Source organism: Lepidochelys kempii, chromosome 5 (genome assembly GCF_965140285.1).
Source record: "Lepidochelys kempii isolate rLepKem1 chromosome 5, rLepKem1.hap1, whole genome shotgun sequence".
Taxonomy (NCBI): Eukaryota; Metazoa; Chordata; order Testudines; family Cheloniidae; genus Lepidochelys; species Lepidochelys kempii.
In genome coordinates this window covers 109,139,020-109,164,949 of record NC_136384.1, presented here as the reverse complement: position 1 = coordinate 109,164,949, position 25,930 = coordinate 109,139,020, and the positions used below count along the sequence as shown (strand labels likewise).

The 25,930-nt window shown below is 37.5% G+C and overlaps 1 protein-coding gene across 8 annotated transcripts in view; it reads left to right on the top strand.

Annotated features, from left to right (window-relative positions):
* Positions 1 to 25,930, top strand: part of NFIB (nuclear factor I B) — a 227,284-nt gene that overhangs the window by 50,760 nt on the left and 150,594 nt on the right. The window lies entirely within an intron of this gene.

The window sequence follows — 25,930 nt, the reverse complement described above, 5'->3', positions numbered from 1 at the left end:
TTGCTTGGCCTCTTTCCCCGCTACCCCCAACTCAACATCTGGAAGAATGTCTGGAGGACAAAGACTTTGAACTGGAAGGGAGTCCCAGCCTGTGTACTGTAACCTGCTTGTACCATCTATCAGGGTGAGAAAAGCTGTTTGAGTCAACCCTTGCTTAGGCTAAAAGTTTAGGATTTGGAATGCATGTTTACTTTTTATTTTTTTAAGGTAACTATCTCTGATCTTTATGCTTACCACTTACAATCACTTAAACTCTATCTTTCTGTAGTTAATAAACCTGTTTTATATTTTACTTTTGGTTGAAGTGCTTGGGAAATCCCAGCTCAGTTTACAAAGCCTAGTGTGTGTCCATTCCACACTGAGGGAGTGGTGAACTACTTAATGAACTTGCACTGCCCGAAGGGGCCTTGAACAGTGTAAGACAGTACAGTCCTGGGGCTGGAGCTTGGGGGAATTGGCTGGAGTCTCTCTACTGATGGCTCATGAATGACTGGGAAATAATTAATGTAACTCAGTTGCGTGTGTGTCCCGGCCTGTGGATAGCTGTGTAAGTGCAGTGCTCATCAGAAGTTTGTAGGTTGATATCAGCATCACAGTGTCAGAGGCACCCAGGCTGGTGCCTTTGGAGGTCTCAGTGGTCCCACAATCCAGGTTTCACCCCGAGGACCCCTCACAGCACACACAGCCTAAAAAAGGAAGAATGAAAGTTGCTTTGAAAGAGCTTCGCTTTTAAAATGAATAGCTGTGCAGAGGGCAACAGCTGGATATAAAGATAAAGGAAAGGAAAGCTGTTCAGTACTGCTTAAAGAAATACATTTAGTTACAGTGTACTAAAAAAAGAGTTATTTTCTGCCTAAAGGATGGTTTGAAATACATAAATTGGCACTTTATAAATAATAATAAAAATCAAGGCAGGAGGACAGAGTGTTGAGACTTTTAGAAGAACATTATGACAATATTATTACACTGATACGTTTCCTTTCAATTTGTATTAATTATTATCTAGAGAGGAAAATTTACCATAGAACATTTTTATAGATTTATTTAGCCATATGTTAATATTATGTCTGTTTATAATATCTATAAACAGGATTGGTTTTGGAGCTGATAGTTTGTTTGTTAATGAGCAGAATGTTGTCTTGTGTTTTTTTTTTTTTCTGATAAGCCACACGAGTCATAACTTCTTCTCCACACAAAACTCCTATGTACCATTGGTGTTCAGTGCACTTTCCCTGCAGATAAGGTCTGGAATTCATGGCCTTATCGGTTAAATGTCATCAGAGGTGAAAAAAAGACTGTTTCCCTGTGGCTAATTGTGGTGAAGTGCCACATTATGTTGTACTATAGTTAACAACTTCAGGGGCGCCAAGAACCTGTAGCTCTGCCTCTTGGGAGCGGGACTTTTCCTCTTTAGCTCAGCTCCAGGAAACTTGAACATTTGTGTTTTCAAGACCTCATAGGGAAGGAAGTAGGGGTGGAGATGTGTGTTGAGATTAAGTGGATATGAGAATCGCTGTGCTGAATATGATCTAGGAACTGCAGAATTTTATGAGACTCCTTCTAGCATCTACTTTTGGTACTTTTCAAAGTACAATGGCAGTGGTGCTAAATTGTGTGCAGAATTGTTTTGCGTGTCAGGTTGGTATAGACCAATCTTTTCTGTATCCCACTCCCTGCACTTTGGCATACATAACTTGTCTGTGTGTGTGCACGTGCAGGCGTGAACATACTGTCAAGTATTCTTCAGTTCTGTTTCTTTGGAATACATTGTCATTATTCATCATGGTAAAGGAATTTGATAATTGTGGGAACTAGTTATTAAAAAATAACTTGAAAAATATTTTTAAGTAGTGCAGCATTAACTCTTCCCTTCCTCCTGTTGCATTTACAAGTAATTAACAATTACAAGTGAAAACTCCTCTGACTTCATAATTTAGGGATATGAATACCGTGCATTTGGTCACTTTAAGGAACAATACAGTTAAAGAAGCTGAAGTTCTGACAAGGATAGTATTTTGAGAATAAGGGAGAAGAAAGTTAAAAGTGATTGATTGAGACTGGGATCCAGAATTACTATGCATTTTGTACTATAATGATTTCATTCAGTCTTCTAACATCAAGCTAACAAGGGCCAAATTCTACTCTCATTTACAATGATTTAAATTAGATTAACTGCTACACCAGTGTAACTGAGAGTAGAATTTAGCCCCAGATCAGTAGTGGAAGCCTCCAAAATGTGTAGCAAAGGGCCAAAGTTAAAAACAATGATTTTTTGCTGTATTTAAATGCAACTGCACGGTATTATCACTATTTATGCTATAAATGTTGTGTTCTTTCCTTACTGTAATAAATATACAGTACCTGTATAGTTTGATCTAGTTATTTGTTTTCAGATCAGTAAAAATATACAAAACATCCATTTCCCCCACCTTCATCAAGTAGTCCATTAGCTCCAAACCAGGATCTTGAATGTGCCCTCCTCTTCCCCCTTCCTGCTTCCTCCACAGTTCCCTGGCTACTTTTACATCCTGGAGAGAAGTAACCTTTATATACTGCCACCACAGGGCAGGAATGGGCTGCAGTTACTATTGTAGAACTAGTTGAGTGGCAAACAAAGAGCAGGAGTGTGGTGGGGAGTTTTGCCATAGGTTTTAATGGGAAATCCCAAACGAAGATCATTCTTCAAAATGTGGTGCACTTGAGAGGTCTGAATGTGATATGCATTTTTTCAGGTACTTAGAGCTGGGTAGAGAAACGGCCTGCCTGTGTGATGAATGCACTTCCTGTTCCTGTCTCATTCTGGTTCTCCAGTACTGACACATTCAAGTGATAGTCATTTATTTTGTAGGATGAATATGAGTCTTCTAGTTTGACAAAGGCAGTGTTGGGACTACCATTTTAATGTTTAAGATCTATAAATCCCGAGTAAGTTTTGGGCTAAGTAACCAAATTGAACGAATTAACCAAAATAGCTCCCTTTGAGTAGAAAAATTATAGTTTAAAAAAATTGTACTAAAAGTAAGGTTCAGAACTGGTTTCTCAATAATTAGCATACATAATACTTTAAAAATATGAAGCGCATAGAAGACCAGTATAGTCTTGTTGAAAGTAAACTCTGCAACATTTTTTCACTTGAAATAGAGCTAGAGGTCTTTATTTGCAAAGGGTGGTGGCTGCCACTCACACAATGAAAAATATGTACTTCATAAAGGGGGAAAGGGTATACGGGGTGATATCTCTTAGCAAGGAATACTCCATCTATTTTTCTGGTGGTGTTGTGCACTTTTTGTATTATAATAAACTATTAACTGTAGTTCTAAACAGTAAAAAAATATTTTGTAGTTGATACAGTTCTTAAAGGTAAGCTCTTAATAAGAGAGGAATTATTCAAATCTTTAGGAATTAATTGTGTGCTACCCTGAGGTATATGCTATGGAGAAAAAATGACTTGGGACGTCCATAAATTGCATGTAAATACCTTTCTAGGGTTTTATTTGTTTGAATTCCTGACATTTTGTTGTTCACTGAAGTTAAACACAATATATTAACACATAAAATGGTTCATTCACCTATTACTTTATTTTGATAAGAAACACATCTGAAAATTTTCAAAAATTAATTAGACATATGCTGTATTTCACTTCTGAGAACTTAGTTTCTAAGATGTAAGTACGTTGCCGTATCTTTTCTAGCGGAAAATTGTACGCCTTTCCAGAAAAGTGCAGCAAAATATAACAAATGCATATGATAGCTGTTAATACCAGAAACATACATTTGGAAGATTAACAGGCAAATGCACGATTTAACCTTTTCAGTTGAATTCCTATTTGTGATTAAAAGAAAAAAACTATCATCTACTAGAACTGGGGGATGATAATATATTCAACAAATGAAAGAATGATTTGTATTTTTACTGTAGATGATTTTGTTTGCAACAATTCCCATTCCATTTCCCCCCTCATCTCATGTGTACAGTGCGGTAGAGATGTGTTCTGTAAGACAGTTTCTTCCCCCAATTCCTTCTTGGAAAACTAATAATGCACATTTTTAAAAACTGAAAGGTGGAAGCTCATGTCTTGTCTTTTTGGGCCTCTTTGCCTGATTTTGTTGTTGTTGTTGTTGTTCTAGTGTACAATGTGTTTATTTCTACATGTGACAAGTCTGCAGTCGTGTGTTCTTTCTGAGTTATAATGACTCAGATGTCATAATTAATTTGATGAGCAGGTGGGGGTTATTAGCCTTGTGCTTCACTTGCTAATAGCTGCACAGCTTTTCTAAAGTACTCTTTCAACTAAGGAGGCATTTCTTCACATAGAATAAACAGTGCAGCACAAAAGCCTCAGTTAGATAACTATCCGTGGGTTTGAAAAGCTGCCAAGCAGATGTTGTTATTGGAGCTGGCCCAGACGAGATTGGGCAAGGCAGATGCTCGATGCTAGGGGGAGGAGGTTACACACAACCAAGATGCTTTCTCTGCAGTGGCTGGAAAATGTTGTGGGGGTGGGAGGTGTCTTCCCATAAACCAAATCCGTAGATAACTGGCCTCATGCTCATTCCTCAAGACCCACCCTTTAATTGTAAATAAATTAGGAGGGGAAAAAAACCCTTCTCTTAATATCCATGTGGGAATGAAACTGAATGTTCGTCCAGCAGTCGGTGACTTCTGGTTTGCATTAGATCGGCTGTGTGTAATTTTTGAAGGGCCTAAGAGACTTTGCTTCATACCTATCAACATATGTAATGAACATGACTGCTCTGACATTTACCAGAACTCTTAGGTTCTGCTTTATTACTATAAATTAGGTTGTGCAAATTTAAGACAAAATGCTGTTTTGTTTCCTGTCACCTCCCAATATAATTTTTTCTGTTGAGGTTTTTCTTCTTACTAAAACATTACAAGTATCATGTATCAACCTAACTTTGTATTTTTTTTTGCATAAGAAAACACTGTTAAAAATCAAGTGGATTTTTGTGTGTGAGACAAGTAGATTGGACCGAAAATTAAGCTGAGCTGTCTTGTGTCCGCAACAGAATTTTTTTTCTGTGTGATCCCAAGCTTTTTAGAACACATCTCTCTGTTTAGATTAAATTCTATAATCTCATTTTTCTCTGAGTTGATCTCAAGCCAATGGTCTGGGGATTTTATAGCCAAGGGATAATTTTTGATAATGGGCTATTAAAACACTTGGAGCTTCCATCCTGTCTTTCAAATCTATATCTGCACAGATTGTCTTTCTGGGGGGAAGAAACCTCTCACTTGGCAGCAAACATGGGATTGTATAGCATAAATGACATAAAGGCGTTAGACACTGCTTATGCTAAACACAGCAGAAAAATTATAGCACGTGTCCAAGGTGACTAAACCATGTAAGATGTGATATTGCTAACCCCGAACACCTACATTTTATTTGTTACCTGGAGCAGCATTTTGTTGTTTCTTCCTGAGTGGTGCACTCAGGCAAAAGGGTTATCTCACAGTTTCCTTTACCATGGAAATACATTGGTTTATGGCAGCTGGACAGGTCACATGACTTCCATCACCATTTACAATGTCCTTATTATTAAGTTAAAAATGACTATCTGAGCAAAGGTCACAAAGCACTGTTGTAAATAATGAATTTCTTTGAAAATATATGTACATTGATTAATTTAATTAAGCATGATTTCTGTTTACATCCTTCAGTAATCTTTATTAATAAATAAAAATAGCATTATTAAAAGCCAAAAAACCAGTATTTACAAGTGGGTCATTCATTATGTTCTTCTCATGAGGATTTGGTTTTCAGAGTCAAAACACTGAAAGACTGAAATGTTTCCAAATGATGGTGAGCTCCAAAATTATTACTTTTACTCTCCACTTCATGAATGATCACATAGCAGTATAAGTCAGATTTTTAGAAGCCAGATATGTAGAAGCATTAATGTAATCTAAAATGTGCTGTTGGATGGTGTTAGTGTTTTTGAACTTCGAATTACATTTGTGATATTTAGATACTTGATATTAATCCCTCTCTTTCTTGCACTTGTATGTAAAGTGGATAAGTACTGACATACTAGATATACTTTAAATATAATTTTGCATTATTGCTGTCTTAATTGGTCAGTGCTTTTGAAAAGATAAACTATTGGCTTTCTAGCCTTTGCCTTAGATATGGTCAGAGGAACGTATGGCATAAGACAAGAGCCTATGAACAGAATAATTCTCACTCTAGAACTCGTTAAAAAAATATTTTTCTTCTGAGGTCCTTGTCCAGTTTCACTCTGATTTTTTTTTTTTTTTTTAGGCAATCTACTAGAGAATAAGTGAAAATTTTGTTTGAGAAAAAATGAGTAAAAATAGCATTGGAACAACAATATATATTGAAACTTCAACACTTACCAGATATTTGAAATATTTGAAACACAGACCCTTGTTTTTTTTCCTGCCGCTTTTTCAGTTTCATAGCCATGCTGTACATAATGATCATGGGGAAAAATATTAAGTAAAAATGGAGATTAAATTAAATTAAAATACTTTTAAACATTCTCACAGACACCAACATGATGGCTCAACAATGTTCTAAGCAAAAGCAATATACTCTACAATTAATGTGATGTAAAAAATGCCATCAACTGTAAAACTGAAACCCCTTTTCACTTACATTATATGTATTCAAGGGAAGGTTAGGTTGGACATTAGGAAAAACTTCCTAACTGTCAGGGTGGTTAAGCACTGGAATAAATTGCCTCGGGAGGTTGTGGAATCTCCAGTGATGGAGATTTTTAAGAGTAGGTTAGACAAACACCTGTCAGGAATGATCTAGATAATTAGTCCTGCCACGAGTGTAGGGGCCTGGACTAGATGACCTCACAAAGTCCCTTCCAGTTCTATGATTCTATTCGAGGTAGCTGCTGCTGTAAATGCTGGAACTCTGTAATTGCCTTGAGAGGGACAAACAAGAGCATGTGAAGTTGGTGAATCAGTAAGGGGCACTTTTCCTTTTGACCTAACTGCCGTTGTATGCCCTAGCTAGGACTAGGGGGTCTGGGCTGCTGGAGCTGCCATCTTTCAAAAGAGATCTAGAACAAAGATTCTGACCACAGATGATCATGAATAATTTTATGGCACTTTGCACAAGAGTAGGACAGTTAGCCTGATGTCCTGGCCCTTTTGTGATATTTGATGTTTTCCTGAAAGCTCCAGCTCCTGGAGTCCTGTGACTACATAAAAATCTCAGCTTCAAGGGCAAAAAAGAGTAAGTTTCTGGCTTTATAGTTGCAGCTAAATGCTTGAAAACATGACTCCAAATAGCTGAAAACCAAGAAGGAACAATAAAAGAAACCAAACATATTATTTAAAAACATTTTGTGATTTAAAGGGGGCTGCCTCATGATTTTTGAACCCTGGGGAGGGGGTTGTGATAACTGAAGTTAAAATGGTCCTGCACTTTATCCCAAACTGAATCCAAATCTGAAGCAACTTTTTCTAAAGGTGTAAAGTGGTTAATTGAACTTTTACAAACTTTCTTTTTCTTTTTCACTTTCTTCTGTGCTTCCTCTTTCCAGCTCGGGCCAGCAGGGCTGAAATACCAAAAGACAATTCATTCTGGTAGTACAGTATTTCTGGTCCAAATAGAGTCAGAAAGTACTAGCCTATTTTTATGACATTTCCAGCCCAATGCTACACACAGTGTATTCTTAAGAGGCACAGACCAGCTGTATAGTTGAAACTTTTGCCGGTATGTTCATGTTGATTTATGAGGAGTGACTTTCTGGAAAAAATTCCATGCCGGCAAAAGCCCTAATGTAGATGCAGTTATACTGGCATAAAAGTGATTTTGCTGGTATAGCTGCTCTCTGAATTGGAATAAGCTATACCAGCAAAAGGACTTTTTTGGATCTACACAGGAAAGGTTTACTGGTATAGCTAAACCAGTAATACTTTTCTAGTGTCGACCTAGCTTCACATAAGTATTCAAACTTATCTCAGCTAAACCCCAAACCATCTTTGCTTCACCCATCACTAGTCACAGCTGCATCTCATCTCAAAGCACGATGCTTCACTGTCATCGTGCTTCTATGTCACTTGGGCCCTTTTGAAAATCCCACCTTAAATTCCTTGTGATGATGATTTCGTAGTGTACTAGCTAATATGTCATAAAACATAGTTAAAAATAATGAAGGGTTGGCTCCTGAATGAGTGTGAAAGATTGAGGAGGGCACAAGGAACTTCCTCTCTGCCATGAAAAGGCTAACCGCTGCTGTAGCCCTTGTTCCCCTTTTGCATAAAGTTTGCTAAGAGTTAGCACCTCTGTAGGCTTTCGTATCCCCCAAAAGGAAGAGGGAGCCACTAAGGTAAGATGCAGCCTGGAGCTCCATCTGGGCCAGAACAGTTCTGACCAACCCCTATTATAGGGCTGTGCTTGATGGAATATGTTGGCTCTTTGTCTTAATAATATGAAACCTCACAACAGAAATTGGCTATTAAATCTTTGCAGTAGAAACTGCCATATTTTTTGAATTATTAAGTGTGTGACTTAGCTGGGTTTTACTGTACAGCATTCCCTTTTTACACTTATAAAATGTTATAATGTAACTGCCATTGTATGGTTGGGCTCCCAACCAAAGTTCTAAAAAATGCATTCGCAGTGGCAAGTCAAATTGTTGGCTGGTTGAGTACACTCTTCCGCCCAAGAAAGCCTTACTGGATGGTGTGAGAATGAGGCTTCTGCAAAGACTTCGCACTCCACTGGCTCCGTGTGACATTAGACAGAGTATACTGAAAGGGGCACCAAAGAAAATATCCACCCCCATGGTACTTCCTATGCAACAGTGGCGTCTAAAGGCTCTGTTTCCCATTGTAAAAGGGGAGCGCAGGTGTTTCTATTGCTAACTCCTCTCAGGTGCTGGTGCCTCAGATGTAGGCAGCAGAGCACCTATACTTGTGAAAGTCCTAAAAAATACCCCCTGTCATGATTTTGGAGGGAGTAGGAGAAAGACAGAAAATGCAACAGGGTGTGAAATAAGGAAGCTTACTGCTCCCAAATCCCAAACACAAAAAAAGAGGTGCATGGAGCCTTCCATTCCTTTCTAGGATGAGAGTATAAAGAGTGAATAAGTGAAGCTTTCTCTTCCAGCTGGCAGGCAGGAAGGATAAGAGAAGGTGCTTCATCCTTCTTTAGAAATAGAAATCAGGCTAATTTCAAAGATGGATCCCTGCATGGATGAGGCAATGTCACTGAACCATGTGGGGACCCATATCTGGTACAGCCTTGGCTAGTAAGTAGTCCTCTGGTTGGCAGGGGTCCAGAAATAGATTTTCAGCCTGTGTTCCAAGTAAAGACTTTTGCTTCATGCATCTTGATGTAATATGCAAAATTACATCTGAATTAAAGATACAGACTCTTTTTTTCTAACTAGTTTATTCATTTTTCGTACGTAGAGCTGATAGCGCTGATTGTAGTTCAAGTGGCTTTGTGCTTTCCATTATAAGTCCACATTTTCAGTTGCTTCTAACTTTGCGAGGCTTTAACCATTTCAGCTTGGGCTAAGGAACTAGGGTGGGAAGAAGATTGGGATTTGGGCAGGGAGCCCAGAGAGGGAGACTGGGTCTGGCTGGGCAAGGAGACTGAAACTGGGATGAAGAGTGTGGGGTGGGAGTGGAGACTGGGACAAGCAGCTGGGGAAAAAACTGGCACAAAAACCCAGGGGAGACAGAGACAGGATAGGGACAGGGAACAGGGACTGGAAGTGACAGGCTTGGGCGGAATGTGGGGAAGTGGTTTTTGGCCACCAGAGAGACTCCCCTTCAAAGCATGAAATGGAACCCAAGATTCCTGAGTCTTAACATTTCTCTGCTGTTATCAAATATATGTGAAACCCAATGGCAAAATGTGTGTCATCCTTGTTTAGTGATTGGTCAACGTAGTAGATAACAACTTCCTGCTGCTATTCGTTCCTATGGCAGCTCAAGTGACAGAGGTCTGTGCTGTGGATCTAAAGGTCCCAAGCCTATTGAAGAACCATGTGAGTGTCAATATAATTACTCATGCATTTTAAAAAAACCTTGGAAAGTACACACAAAAAATATATTAAAAGAATGTTATTTGCGAAGTCAAGCATTCAAAAGTTAGGAAATGCCAGAATTAAAGTTGCCCATGCTCGACTTTGGAAACTTAATGTTCCTTTAACATAGTTTTCCCCTCTGTATAATATATAGAAATCTGAAAGACAACGTTTATGGCTTAATTATGGAGAACCCAGGCCTCACTGGGAGGTATAGTGTCTAAATGGGGTTTCCTATATGTATTACGCTGGTAGAAGGCATAGTGGGCATGGTGCAATGATATTGGAATGATTAAGCATTGATATGAGACATCCCTCCAAAATTATTGCATTTTTCAAGTACAGTTAACATGAGAGGCCAACAACCCTAGGATCGCCAATCATTCAAAGGATAATAATCAAGGAAGAAAATTTGGACCATAACCTCAACTGGTGTACATTGACGTAGCTCCATTGACTTAAATGGGACTATACTGATTTACAGAAGATAATGATTTTGCTTTTTGTGTCTGGGATCGTATTATTGCTGTTATGAAATGAAAATGATTAAAAAATCATAAACATACAATATTTGTATTGACACTGGTATGACCATCACTTACTGTAAATCAAAAATTGATATTCCCTGTTTGTGTCCAGAGTTCTACAGCCATTTCATATTATAAAGCATGCTAAGCTCCTAGTTGTACGTAAGACACTAATTCCTTTAAAGAATTTTGATAGCATCACAAACGTTAAGATTGAACTTGGTTTGTCCGCCTTCAGAACCCTGAGATAGAATTGTATATATGTATTTCTTTGGAGAGAAGAACTGGTATATTAGCAAATACAATGGTTAAAGTGTGCTTCTACTCTGGAAATTGAATATAGAACTGGCATAATAGGGACTTATCTTTGTGTCTCAATGATTTCCACATCAAATGGGCTCTGGTTACATGCAAAAAGATTTGTTTGTTTTTGTTCGTTTTTTTGTTTTTGTTTTTTCTATCTGTCAACTTGCAAATCTACCCTGGGCACTGGAGATTTTGTTCCTCCTAAGTTTATCATCATCAGTAACAGGTATACTGCAGGCTCAGTTGTGCCCTAAGATGCAATTCTATTGCCTTGAGTCAATTTGTACTGGGGTAATTGGTTGGATCTTAATAAACAAACACTGTTGCTGCAAAAGAAGGAATAGAACACACTCTCTTATCTGTGTTGGCTGATCATAGCTAACAGGAGTAAAAGACCCCTTTAATCTCTAAAGTGAACAGATATGTCTTCAGACACAGACAGAGGAGGTGCTTTGAGTCAGAAATTGCCATTTTTATGCAGTAAATCTTCAGCAGTTTTTTTTAAAATGTCTCCGTAGTTAGTGACTTCTCATCTTTGTCTATATCTCAGATACTCTCACCTCTGTTGGATAATATCCTCCATTTTATTTCATTAGTAGGTATTCTCAATTGACTGCAAAAATAGAAAACAGAATACATTCAAACAAACATATGCATCTGTAAATTTATACTGTGGGTATTTTTGTCTAGACATACTTTTGAACTGAATAGATGGAATCAGTTCATTTTTCTTCACCATATTCACTCACATTTCTATATTTAGACTATACAGAAAGTGAGATATCATTTGGGTCCTCCATTCTGCCAACCCTGGGTTGAGTAGTACTTACAAACGAGACTGTTCTTGTGAGTATTCAGTATGCATTAGGGTGGCTGAATTGGTCCCTTGAGTAGACAGACAGTCTGGTCTCAGATTGTCATTAAGTAATATAATCATTTATACTGTAGTTTCAAACAAGATTCCAGTACCCTCCTCCCCAAATACATCTCATTTTTCACCCTCCATATTTTGTTATTGGGCACTTTGGTATTTGGTCATAACCTAGTTGATTTGTTCCTCAATGTTAGTTTTAGTTGATAAAGATTTTTTGGGAAGAACATTACCCAAGGGGAACCTATAACTTTTAGGCAGTGATATTGAGAATCATGACATGATAAAATATTCTGATTCAGCAGCTAGCAACATTAATAGGTTCAGCTTTGCATGTAAAATCCAGTATTTGAATTCATGGACATTTTCCCCCTCTCTGCCAGGAAGGATTGAAGTTTCTTTTTCTAGAGGAGTAGAGCTGCTAATGGTGTGTCTCACTTGCTGTGTCTACATGGTGCATAAAATGAGCTCTGAGTCAGACTCACAGTCATTTGCGGGAACCAACCAATGGAGGGAATTTTCACTGGAATTCTTCTAGTTCTTCTCATTTCCTCAGGAATTAGAACGTCACGTTTCTGCTCACCATGTGTCAAGTCTTTTGAAAGGGAAAACAAAATTTGTTAACTAAGTAGAGGAACTTTTGGGGAATACCACAGACACATTTTCCTAGGGTGGTACTCCTGAAATATTCTGACATATTAGGTTGTGAGCAGTTTGGTGGTACCAGGAAGTGGTTGTTGGCACCTTATTCCTCATTTGTATGTTTGACGTTGCGAAGTTGGTGCAAAAACCTCTCTTGAGAGGCCTACATGGTCAAACCACATTGGAGATCTCTAGAGTATAAGGTTGGAAAAACTGACATATTTGGCCAAAATAAGGAATATAGTTTAAAGTCCATGTGAAGTATAGCATTGCAGTATAGAATAATGATATTTTTTAAAAAACTCTTTTTTGGTATAAGCGTGCCAGATGTTTAAACAATATGGTAGATTGTGTATATGCTGCAGTTTTGAAAGACCTTGGGAAAAAAGTCATGTCTGAACCCCTACTGTTTAACAGTTTGAGACCCTTGACCTAGAAACAGTTTTAACAGATGTGTAGTTCAAGAGATATGTGCTGATATTTTCCCCTTTCTCGGAAATATATTTCTTGAAAATAGAAGATACTAATTCTTTTTAAATAATTTTTTCTTGTGCATTTTGTTAGGCAATGGTCATTAGAAGATTTAAGGGACCAGTTATAATGTCAGATGCAGCTTTCTGTGTTTCTTGATTGTCTCTGGCTCACAGTCTGGAGTGGATTTTTCAAGGTGTACCCTAATTGTATGGACCAAAATGTGGACAACAATCTTGCCTTGCCTCTGCCTGCCACGCCAGTGTGGTGGTGCAGATTACCCAGCAGAGTGTACAGAAAGAGTTGTAGTTGAGTACAGCTTGAGTTAGCTGGCATTTACCCCTAGAGTCTTTGAACTTACCTAACTTCTTTGGTGTTCTGAGCCCCTATCCCTCCTCTACTCCCTCCCTACCAGCTTTGATTCCAGCAACTCGAGTTCATTCCATAACTCAGGTCAGACAGAAATGATGTATTGCATCACAGCTGCCTTTATGAAAGTGTTTATTTCATATCTGAAATGTTTTTATATACATTTGCTTGGCTATGACTTGCAGGAGGAGAAAGAAAAGCAGTTTTACTGGAGGCAAAACAGCCACCTGTGAAAACTAATTGCGTAGGTTGCGTTGTGCTGGTATCTCTGGGAATGATCCATCAGGAAGAAAGTAAGTGTTCTTAATCTGCAAGGAGAATGCCTGTATGCCAAAATGACCTCTTTTATCAAAGTGGAGATTGAAATATCCGATCAAATTGGTGGTGGTGTGTGTATCTGGGGGGGAGGCAGGAGGGAGTTCCTGCAGAGGAAGGTGTCTCATCCCACTAAATTGGATAGATAAATGAAAAATGACAAACTTGAGAGACTCCAACTAAATTGTCTGATTAAGGATTGTAATTTAATATGCACGGTATCCAGTTACATTCAAATAAGAACTTCAGAGACAGGCTGCTTTTCAATTTTCTTTTTGTTTCCTCAATAAGTTACGGCTTACACTATTAAATTATGCCCCCAAACTCCTATTCTCTGTCATCTCCCACAATATCTTGCTGTAAAGTGTCCAAGAAAAACAGGCTAAAATGTATGGCCGTGTAAAGCAAGTGAGCAGCTACCTTTTGGTTCATTGTTATTGTAGGTCTTTGAATAGCTAATGAGGAATTATTAAAAGATCAGGGAAGCTGGTTACTACATATACACCAATAACTTCATTATTTCTTCAGTAGTAGGTGCTCAGATGTGAGATTTGTTATTGGTCTGCTAGATGTCCATTTTCCAGACTGGAAGCTCGTAGGGGCAGTTACTGTGTCTTCGTATGTCTTTGTACATTCCATAGAACAGTGGTGACCAGATCTTGATTGGCTCCTGCGCGTACTTTTGTAGTAAAAATATTAAATTGGAAAGCCATGGTGCTGTGTCAAATTAAGCTACCATGCAACAGGACAAGTTTAATTCCTGGCTTCAGCTGCTTAATTTTTCCAAGGTCATTTGAATTTTCCTCCCTCTGGTTTTGCTGTCCTTGACGGATGGACCAGTCTGAGAACTGACCTGGTTGTTTGCGTCAAAATGAAAACTTGCCATTAATATCATTACTGTGATTCCTGACCAGCTTGGTTGGCTGTAGAGTCTGCAAGTGGCTCTCTGTTCTTTCTCAGAATTTCAAAAGGGGGTACATGGAATCTGTCCCTGAAAAAATGATGAAAAATTGTATTTTTGATTGTATGTGAGTATGGGATAATGGGTTAATATTTTGTTCTTGCAGGGTCATTGCTATTTAAATTTAGCCAAAGCAGAACAGCCTATAGAAAACTGTGTATATAAAAGCTCATTCTCCCTGTGGTTCCTAACCAAGAAAATAAAAGAATTATTTTCCCAACTTTGGTTTACGCTTCCTCTGGCAGAGCTCACATGTTCCCTTTGGTGGCCAGCCTCACTGTCTGAGACAGACTGCTCTATGAAGTACTTTACATTTAAACACTTCTTATTCTGCAAGGGATGTATAACCAGAAGAACCAAAATCAGAGTGACCTTGGAATTGGGAATTAACCCTTAGCATTATGCCAGTAATTACATTAATCTTATCTGAGGGATTGACAGTGGACACACAGTAAGAAAGAGATGTTAAATTGAGAGACTGCATACAGAATTGTTGTCTAACACAGGAGCCATCTAAAGTCATATAAATAACGGCCAGTGACAGCAATGATGATCATGTTTCACCAGAAGATCTTGAAGGGCTTTATAAACATCAGTGAATCTAATTATTTGCCCCTTTTGATAGGTAGGTAAATTTGAGGCACAGAAAGACTTATGATCCCAGATGATACTGAAAGTCAGAGTCAGAGCTAGGAATAGAATATGGAAGTCTTGAATCCCAGCTCCAGCTTTAAGTCCTAGACAGACACTTCCTAGAGAACAGCCAAAACTGATCAAATATAATGCATTACTCATGAACCATGATATTAGTTGGTTAGTACACAGTATATATACAATACCATGCACTTCCCAGAATAGCATCCATCCTTACTTCATCTCTGGCATGTAAAGTTCTCTTGTACATGTTAACATTACCACTTGATGCTTCAGAAAAAAAAAAAGCCAGAGGTAGCAACTTACTAGGGTACCACCAGCTGAAATAATTTTTCATTTGAATGGCAAAAGAGACACAATGCAGCCCATGAAGCTCAATGATTTTTTATTTGCATAGTTCTTAAAAAATGTGGTTCACAAGGAAAATGTTTACAACCTTAATGTTTATCAGCCTTCTGTGTTCTTATGGCATGTGATTCTTGATAGATTCTCTTGTGTTTGCAGTAACAGCTGCTTTATTTCAAATTAATACAAATGCTTATCATATAGTCATATACAGGTGCTGCCATATACTCTGTATTCATAATGTAGGGAAGGGACAGAATGACCACTTGCTTTCAACAGTCTTGTATGCTGAATGGGAAGAGGATGCTACCAATGTCAAAGAAATGTAAGGAACAAACACCTGTTGTTTTTGGCTGAGATGTCTGTGCCTATGCTGATTAAGGTTTAAAATGTTTAACTCTAGTTCATAATTCCATAAATGAATTACACTTAACTGAATAATGAATAATAACAAATTGTAAAGCTACTGGGATTTAGACCTGCTCTGGCAACCATCTATGATCCTACAGATGAGAGAAGTGTTTCTGAATTTGTGTAAGCAGAAATTGGCCCAGATCCTTGTGTTTGGCATATCTGTGTTGGGGACATGGCCCACAAGGTTTGGGGGGCAGCGGTGGCTTTACACCACTTCTGTGCTTTCTGATCCAAGGCCTGTCTGGGGGCCAATTTAGTCCACTTCGCTGGCTCATGACAGTGGGAGTGTGTTGCACTTCCGGGACACCTTCTCCTGTCATTGGTCAACCCCTGACATGCATTGCGACCAGGAGATAGAGACAGGTGCACCTATTTTATGGCACCAAGGGATTCCCCTATGTAATGAGACTCCCCAGTTGCCTGAGCTGGGCTGCTGGATTGTATCATGGCCCTTTGAATCATATAGTTAGGTACTACTCAGCTTGATTAAGGGGAGCAGAATTTGAGTTTTTGAAATTAATGTTATGTCCTCTTAAGGAACTCTGCATTTTAGGGACACAGTATCCTTATACATTTCTTTTATTATATAATCACCATTCTACTACCCGAGGGCTCATGTTAAACAAATTAACCCTCCCTGCTGAAGGTGGAAGTAGACACCACTATAGGTTTATCATAAAGAGGCCTGGGGAATTACAAGTGGGTTTCTACTAATACATGTATGTTTTCTAAAGATGCTCAGCCTCTCTCCTTGATCACATCATCCTTTCTTTCTGTTGCCTTTTTCTCCCTGAGTCCAGAGAACTGTCATTCTAGAAAGTTTCTCTCCCTTTTAGCAGACAGAGGGCCAGATTCTCAGCTGGTGTTTGTTGGTCTAGCTCCACCAACTTCAAATGATGATCATGTCCAAAGAATCCAAACTCTATCAGTTGAATCTCCATCTAAAGGGAAGGATGTTAAAACACCCAAAATATTTAAAAATTGAAAATAAATATTAGCCAGTTTCATAAATAATATACATAAGAGAGCATTGAAGTGAAATGTATATTCTAAGCTTTTGAAACATCTCTCTGCATACACACACATACGTAGGAAGAGATATTTTATAAGATATTTGAAATTTGTCAATCTTTTTCAATATTCCCATTAGATTATGAAATCCCATGGCCAAATAAACCTGGACTGGTAGTCTTCAACTCTTCATGCTCTTGATTGTTTAATGCTTCAAGCCTACAACTCTGCATTGTTCTTGTTTTCATATAATCAAGTTTTATTACCTTTGTTTATATAATATTGAAAATTGAAATATTGACATGTATAACTTCCTTGAGAAAATACCAAACCAAAACGAATACAGACATTTTTATGTTCAATGTTATAATTACATATCGTAGTAGTATGCCCACTGCAGTTTTACTTGTACAATGCTAAATTAATATACAAATCTTTTGTCTTGTGTAACCACAGTTTGAATTTGTAACTAAAACTAAGAGTTATGCGGTGTGCATTAATGAAATGTTTTTTGAAATAGAAAATGCCTTAAAGTAGGACTAATTAGTTTTTCACAGCCGGTTAAAAAACATGATTTTATCTGGTAAAAAGGTAAATACCATTTCCTCTCTGATTTAACCACCATGCATCCGATGAAGTGAGCTGTAGCTCACGAAAGCTTATGCTCAAATAAAATTGTTAGTCTCCAAGGTGCCACTAGTCCTCCTTTTCTTTTTGCGAATACAGACTAACACGGCTGCTACTCTGAAACCTACCATGTTAAAGTTAGTTTAATTATTACAGGAGGCCTTAAGAGACCCCAAGAACATACAATGAAAAGGTGAGCCGCACTGTTTTGTGTGTGTAACCTCTTGAAGTTAAGTGCAGGCCTCTCTGAGCTGATACCATTTGTTTGCATACCATTTGCAGTAACCTGAATGACTGGTTATTCTGGTCAGGAGAAAATAGCACTGACATCATGTGATTCTGGCAAAGTAAACCACATTGGAACTTGGCCTGTGAATACCCAAGGGGCTGGCAGCCATCTCAGGGGTTGGCTGGGAGCCCCATTGAGTTCACTAGTAATCAGTTGACTGCTGAGCTGGACAAGCTGCCCTAGTTTCTCTGACAAGCTCTGTCTAAAAGAATGATGGGCAGTCTGCCACGAGTGTTCTTTCGTGGAGTTACTGAAGATTAACTATTTAGCTGCTCAGCGCCAGCTCTGCTTCATTTTGAAGTGATGTGCCCCAGAGGGGCCACTGTAAAGTGAGAATTCCACTTCTTTGTCTCACTTGTTGCATAATTTTATATTTAAAAAAATAAGTTTTTTCTTTTTTTTAAAAATGCCGTTCATTCTGAATTTCAGAAGAGTGCCATTAGATTTGTTTTCCTTTGAAACTCCTGAATGTTTATTTTATTTTATTTTATTTTATTTTATTTTTTTAAACAAAATGCAACAATCTGCTAATTACTCAAACTGCAAGATCCTACACAGCAGAAATCCCTGGAGAAGAGATGCCACACAGGAAAAGTCAACTCTTTGAAGGACCCTGAATATTTAATTTTTATTCATTGTGACAGGTGTACTCCTGTATATTTCTTCCAATAAAACTTTTGATGTGTCCTCTATGTGAGATGAAAGGGGGTGTTCAGTGTAAAGGAAGAGTTGGGTGTGCGAAGAGTTGAGAAAAGCCAGCTGTCAGAAATGTGGGGTTGACTTTGTGACTTGTTTGTCCATTAAGCCTTTGGCTGTCTGAAATTTAATGAATGGGTAAGGCTCTCTGATAAAGGCCAAATTAATGAAAACTGTGTGTAGTTGGTAGTGCTATGACTTAGTAGAAATAGAAGTATGAAAGTCTTTGAAAAAACAACACAAATTCCCTCTAAAAGAGCACTGACAGAACAACTTTTTCTTGTAGCAGATACATTGAATAAAGCCTTGCTTGGTGAGATTTCTTCCAAGGTAAACTCTGCTTTGTGTCTTTAAAGATTAAAATGTGCCTATAGCTTTTATGGATGGAGTTTTAAAAAGTGGAGTCTCACTGGTAAAATCACAATACTAAAGGCCTATTGAAAGCCCACTGAATCTTTACTTCAGCTTCAATGGACTTTGACTAATATAAACCCCACTTGTGCTCTAATCTCTTTTTCTCTCTGTGTATATACAGACACAGGGCCAGATGCACAGCTGCTGTAAACTGATATAGCTCCTTTGGAGTAATTGGAACTCAGGCCTTTTACCACTATTTGAGGATTTGGTCCATTATATTTGAAAACTGTTGTCCCCTGGGTTTAAAAAAAAAAAGACAGTGGAATATAATGGTTAAAATGGCAAACTGAGGGCATTATTCCCCACTGGAGGACATTCTTTCAACAGAGGAGGGTAATCATTCTCCCTTTAAACTTAAAATATTCTACTTTTATGTGTTTTGTTGTATCCAAGTCCAGTGTTTCCCAAATGGTGGGTCCTGACCCACCAGTGGGTTGCAGGAAGGTTCTAGATGGATCACTACATCCACTGCCAGATTACTCCATGACAGGGCTCTGCCAAGTCAAACTTCTCTTGGCCCGGTGCGGAGGGGAGGCTCCTGGTGGAGAGCAGCGGCTCTTCTCTCATGGAGGGATCAGAAATGAAATAGTTAAACAGCCATGAGGCAAGAGTGTAGAATTATTTTAGGTCAGGTAAGTACCCCCACTGAATCTGTTTGTGAATCTTTGTGTGTGTGAGTGAGACAGAGAAAAAATGTGTGTGTATGTATGTATAAGATATGTGTGTGTATATGTTTTAGAGTAGCAGCATTGTTAGTCTGTATTTGCAAAAAGAAAAGGAGTACTTGTGGCACCTTAGAGACTAACCAATTTATTTGAGCATAAGCATCCGATGAAGTGAGCTGTAGCTCACGAAAGCTTATGCTCAAATATATTTGTTAGTCTCTAAGGAGCCACAAGTCCTCCTTTTCTTTTTGTGTGTGTGTATATGCACTCTTTTACGCCATTTTAATATCACGCCACTTTTAATCATAAACCTGGTTTTCAGGAAATCTCCAACACATAGAGCAGTGGTGTGTGTGTGTGTCTGTGTGTGTGTGTGTCTGCGTTTGTGTATACACTGCATGGGTGTAAATATTAAACAACATGTCTTAAATTAGATCTTTCAGTCTGGGGTTCAGTGAAGAGTCATACTTGTATTTTGTAGGTTTTTGGTGAGATGCATGGTTAAGAGAACTGCACAATAATTCTTGAAGAGATATCGTCCTGTAATTGCTACCCTCTTATAAATGTGCCTTCATGTATAATTCAGGAAAGAGAAAATTTATTGCATATGTTGGACTAATGTTGCAGTGTAAGTGCTGATTTATGTATCCTATTTTAGTTATGCATTTCTAATTCTCAAGAGATAACTTTACTTAAATTTTAAAAAATCTTACAAGTTAATTCCTTTGCCAATGTCATTTTAAAGAATTGCCATTTGAATGCTCTCAGAGCCATTTCCTTATTGTTATAATAAAAGAAATATGTATATCATTATGCCTTCTCAGCTTGTGCTGTTTGATAGATTATCATGGTCCAGTAGATCTCTCCAAGAAGGTAATATGTAGTTGCTTTAATAGGTTTAATTTTAGCTGATTGTGTCCTTTTATATGCTTCTTTTAGACTATTCTGTCAAAAAAAAAAAATCCGTGATAAGTTTCAGTAGGTTTTTGCTGACTCTAAAATATTACAATGATATGGAGTGGGAAAAGAAGTAAAAGGGAAGTGAATTTTAAAGCACAGATTTAATTCTGTTTTTAGACGTATTAAAAGAAACTTTTTTTTGAAATTTTTAAATCAACTATATATTTATGTAAACACTGACACTGTAAAGGGACCTCCGTCTAACTGATGGGGATGGGGTGGAGGGGTACTCTTTTATTTTTATTGTAGACCAGTTTGCTCTGGATTCATCCAGACTGTCTGGTTTTATTAAAACTTTTCTGTGTTTCAACAGTTTGCCATTCATTTAAAATGAGTAAGTGTGTGTTTGTGAATGACAGTTTGTCTAACTTTTGATTGCTACATTTCAATATAGTCACTTGAAAAAAGAGAATTTCAAACAAGAATTTAAACATTTTTTTGAAACTTTTCTCCCCCCTTGCTTTTTTTTTTTTTTTTTAAACCATGGGCATGAACTATGTAAAACAAATTCCCATGGAGTAACTGTATGTTGTAAGGTCTTTGACTGATACAGAATAATTGCTTTGTTGATTGTATACCCATGCATGATAAGATATGCATAAGAAGAAATCTGGTACAGAAGTATAAATAATACTTATCTTTAAGCCAGCATCTGTCATCTGCTTCAGCAGACAGTGTTTTCTTTTATTCCTGCACAAAAAGAGCTGAAAGATTTATGGAGCAGCTTTGTTCGTGCTCTGTGATGCTTAATCAATTTTTATTAAATTCTAAATTAAAACTTGGCTTTCATCATAGTCTCCTCCCTCCTCTCTTCTCTCCTCCCCCATTCCCCCCCCCCCAATATTTTTGATGTATAAAGCAGGAGAAGGGATCTTGATAGCCTGGAAAGTTTATGCATCGGTGGGAGGGCTTCAATCCTGAACTCCCTGCACATTTTTCTTTCTGTGGGACTTCTGCTCATTTCTCTGAAGCCACACTGATATCTCTGTTTACATTGCAACATGCAGGAGTGAAATTTAAAAAAATGCCTCAGAGAAATTCAGATCTCTGGAACCCACTCTTCAGTATAATTATTAGTAATCATAATAACACATCTCTTTCTAACAGTTTACTCTCTTATGGACATACAAAATGTGTGGTTCCACTCATAATGCTTAGTACTTAGAGTGCTTTTCAACTTCACAGCACTTTAAAACATTAACTAATTCTCACTACATGCTGAGAGGTACGTAAATAATTAGCATTATCTCCATTTTACAGATGAGGAAACTAAGGCAGGGCAATTAGCAAGGTCACACAGCTCGTAAGTGGAAGAGGCAGTGATAGAATGCAGGAGTGCCAGATTTACAGTACTTTTCTAAGATCATATCTGTTTCTAATGAAAAATAAGGATGATTAATAATAAATACTTAGGACTTCTATAGCACTTTTCATCCTCAAAGTTTAGAAGGATTAAATAAGTGATCACTTACAGGTCCGTAAGTGTGTCTGAAAATCTGCTGCTGTTAGAGAAGAAAATTTCCAGGGCACTTGGAAATAAGTTTAGATTATTTAATAAGCAATTTTGCTTTTAGAGTTAGTCCATTGCTTAGTTTCATTTTAGTCAGTTTTTCAAATATATAACATATTAAAAAAGTGTTAGTAAGATTACAAAGTCAAACTGAACTCAAATTTAGAAAATGGCAGAATTAACCTTAGTTCTGTCCCCTCATGCATACCTTTTTAAAAAAAGTATCCTTTTTCATGTAATTTCATAAGATGTTTTTAAAAGAAAAAAACCTCCAAATTCATGAATTCCTAGACTTTAAGACCAGAAGGGATCATTCAGTCATGACCTCTTCTGTATTACTTCCTTAGTTTCACCCAATTACTGTGTTGAGCCCAATAACTTGTGCTTGACTAAAGCGTAACTTGTGTTTCCCATATCTTGATTTGGCAACCTTTCCCTTGGTCGTTTGTTCCACTAGTTAATCACCCTCACTATTTAAAAATTTGTATTTTATTTCTAATTTGAATTTGTCTGTCTTTAGCTTCCAGCTATGGGTTCTTGTTATGCCTTTCTCTGCTGGATTAAAGAACCCTTTAGTTATAGGTATTTTCTTCCCATGAAGATACTTACACAGTGTAATGAAATCTCCTCTGTCGTATTTGTGATAAGCTAAACAGATGAAGACCTTTGAGGCTGTCACAATAAGGCATTTTCTCCAGTCCTTATTTTTGTGGCTCTTTTCCAAACCCTCTCTAATTTGTCAACATCCTTTTGAAAATGTGGATGTAGTATTCTAGCAATGTAGCCAGGTTCTTAGATTTGGCATATTGTTTCTGAAACTGTGGTGGAAGTTTGGGGTCTGCCATGTTAACAATCTGGATTTTATTTCTGAGTTATGTAACTTCTCAGTGGGATCTGAGGCCTTAATCTTTACTAGCTTTCGGGGGGCCCACTAGACCTTTCCCTTAGCATGGCATGTTGAAACCCCCTTTTGTTATTGGAGAAACATGTTGTGATGATTGCATGTTCAGTGCTAATTGAACATTGCCTATTTTAGCATCCAGCCTCTAGCAAGCTCTGTTTAGCAAAACAGAGATGGAAGTGTCATTTTTCAACATCGGACAGCTCAGCCCAGTCTGAATGGATTTTCTTGGAGATACTCTGCCCCTAGGACAACTCCCCTGCCAAATTTCAAGTTCCTCCTATAAATCATGGAAGAGTTAAAGTGCATTAAAAAGTAGTTTTTTTTATAATGGAGTTTTAATCTACCTTACTATAGGAGTTGCTGAATTTGCTTTTAATAAACCTTTTCTTATTTTACTTGATTACTTAGATAATGGCATTTCTAATGACTAAAACAGAGGCCTCGAGTCAGGAAATCTAGGTTCTATTCCTGTCTGTGCCACTAACTTGAGACCCAGTCCTGCAAATAAATCTTTGTGCCCACATGGAATTCCTCTGAAGTTATATCCACTTGTGGTCTTGTGGTTTGACATTGGCCAGTTACTTATTTTGTCCATATCTTAGTTTCCTACCTGTGAATTGGGACTGGTAATACATTCATAAGCTTTCACAGTTCTTCAGTGTATAAGAACAAAATATTAATTAATCTGAAATTTTGTAAATAACTGTACCATAGCAGAAACATGGTTACATGAAGAGTTGGAATAGTGACCTCTCTGGGACAACTTTACTTAAAAGATTCTTCATTCTGGGATTGTTATAGCCTCTTATGCCAAACCATTTGATTGAATGGCAACATGTCTTAGGAGGCCCGGTCTATAACACTCCCAAGGAGAAATAAAAGATGAATTGAATCTTTTATTCTGTTAGTCTAGAAAATGGAAATTTGATAGGAGAATAAAGAAATATCAAGTTTGGTTTCTTCAAGGAAAATTTACAAAAAATAATGTGTTCCTGAAGTCTCCAGTTTACAACAGACTAACTTTACTTATTGTTTTGTTATCCTCAATTTAATGAGTAGCTGGAACAGTAACTACATGTTAAAGTTTGCTGAAGAATGAATCTTCTAGAAACTGAAAAAGCTATTTGAAAATTCTCTGTTCAGTTTACATGTTTTACTTTTAAGAAACATGGCCCACTATGCATTAAGACCAGTGTGTCAGAATTCATAAATTGCCTATTTTGGGTTTCTGTGGAGAATCAGAGAAAATAATTCAGAGATAACTAGACAGAGTGGAATACATTATTTTAAAAAAGCAGCTCCCACACTTTAAATAGCCGTGCGTAACTATTAAGATACCAGCTAGTTTCCGCTGTATCCTTTTGCCTTCTTTTTCTGTTTGAAATGCTGATGTTACTAGTTCTGAACATACTCATAACAGGTTGAGAAGTAGCAGCAGATGAAGGGGGGTTGGGAAACCCCAGTAACTTAGAAAGGAGTACAAGCAGAGAAAAGTGTCACTGAAATTTTAAAATGAAAGCAGGATGAAACATGATGCATAACAGAACTTCTGTGATACAGTGCAACTGATTTCTGGCTTCATAACTTCACAACTCTGTTATACTGTCCATTGCCAATGTTACTTTTTGCTGGACAGATCGCAATACAGATCTGGTAAGTTTGTGTCGTCTTCATGTGGAGTAAATGTGGAGTAGATGAACTGAGTCTTTGGAGCCATTGCCAAATGAGGTGGTGATGATGGCTAAAGAGGGTTGGAGTTGGGGAGTGCTTCTGGCAGGAGTACAACACATACTGTATCATGCTTTTGACCATGGTGCTTTAGACACACTGCCAAATGTTTGTAACAAGATAGTGCTATTACTGTACTTTGCTTTTAACTGCTCTTCTTCTTCACAGAGTACATTTCCTTTTTGTTTTATAAACTATGCATTGCATAGTTTTTTGTATCTTTCCAAACAATTCAAACTGCTGAGATTTTGGATAAGTATGACATAGTCTTATACAATTTCCTCTTTGCTTTATACTCTGTTAAGTGATGACTAATAAAATCTATTTGCACCATTTAAAATATGATGCACACTTTGATGGTAATTAGCATTTTTCTTGGCTCCATCACTGTAGGCTTTAAAAGGGGAGAATTGTACATATGAGGAAATTTGATCCCAGAGCTGTACGACCATGTGTAGAGGTTTAGGTTGTATATTATGGATAGGTTTGGCAGACTTAGATTTTATTTTTTGTTATAATTTTGATGGATAATAGCAATGTTTATTTTTAAGAATTTACATTTTTTTTCTTGATTTAAATTTTCACTGTTGGATGAAATTATGGGTGGTGTTACACTAAGGGGCTGAGACAATTTTTTAATGACAGTAGACAATTGAGATTCAAAAAATTAAAGCTTTATAATAATTAAAAGACAAATTGTCAAGATCATATGTCAAAATATACAAAGTAAATATCCATAAATCAAACTCTTAAGTTCTCAAGCAGTATTTTTCTGACTTTGCCTATCTATACATTTCAGTTATTATTGGTGGAGATTTGTTTTGATGGTTTGTTTCATTGGGTTGTATGTAGCTGAAATAAAAAAGTAGTGTCAAATTTTTCAATTAAAGATGGGATTTAAGCTCTCTTTGTTTTGTGTGAAGAATATATAACTAAGACTTTTTCATAAAACGCAAAAAATATGCATTTTAATTTTGCATAAATGTTATAGAAACATAGAAAAGGCATGCTTATTTGAAAACATAAGAACGTAAGAACATAAGAACAGCCATACTGGGTCAGACCAAAGGTCCATTTAGCCCAGTATCCTGTCTTCTGACAGTGGCCAATGCCAGGTGCCCCAGAGGGGAATCAACAGAACAGGTAATCATCAAGTGATCCATTCCCTGTCGCCTATTCCCAGCTTCTGGCAAACAGAGGCTAG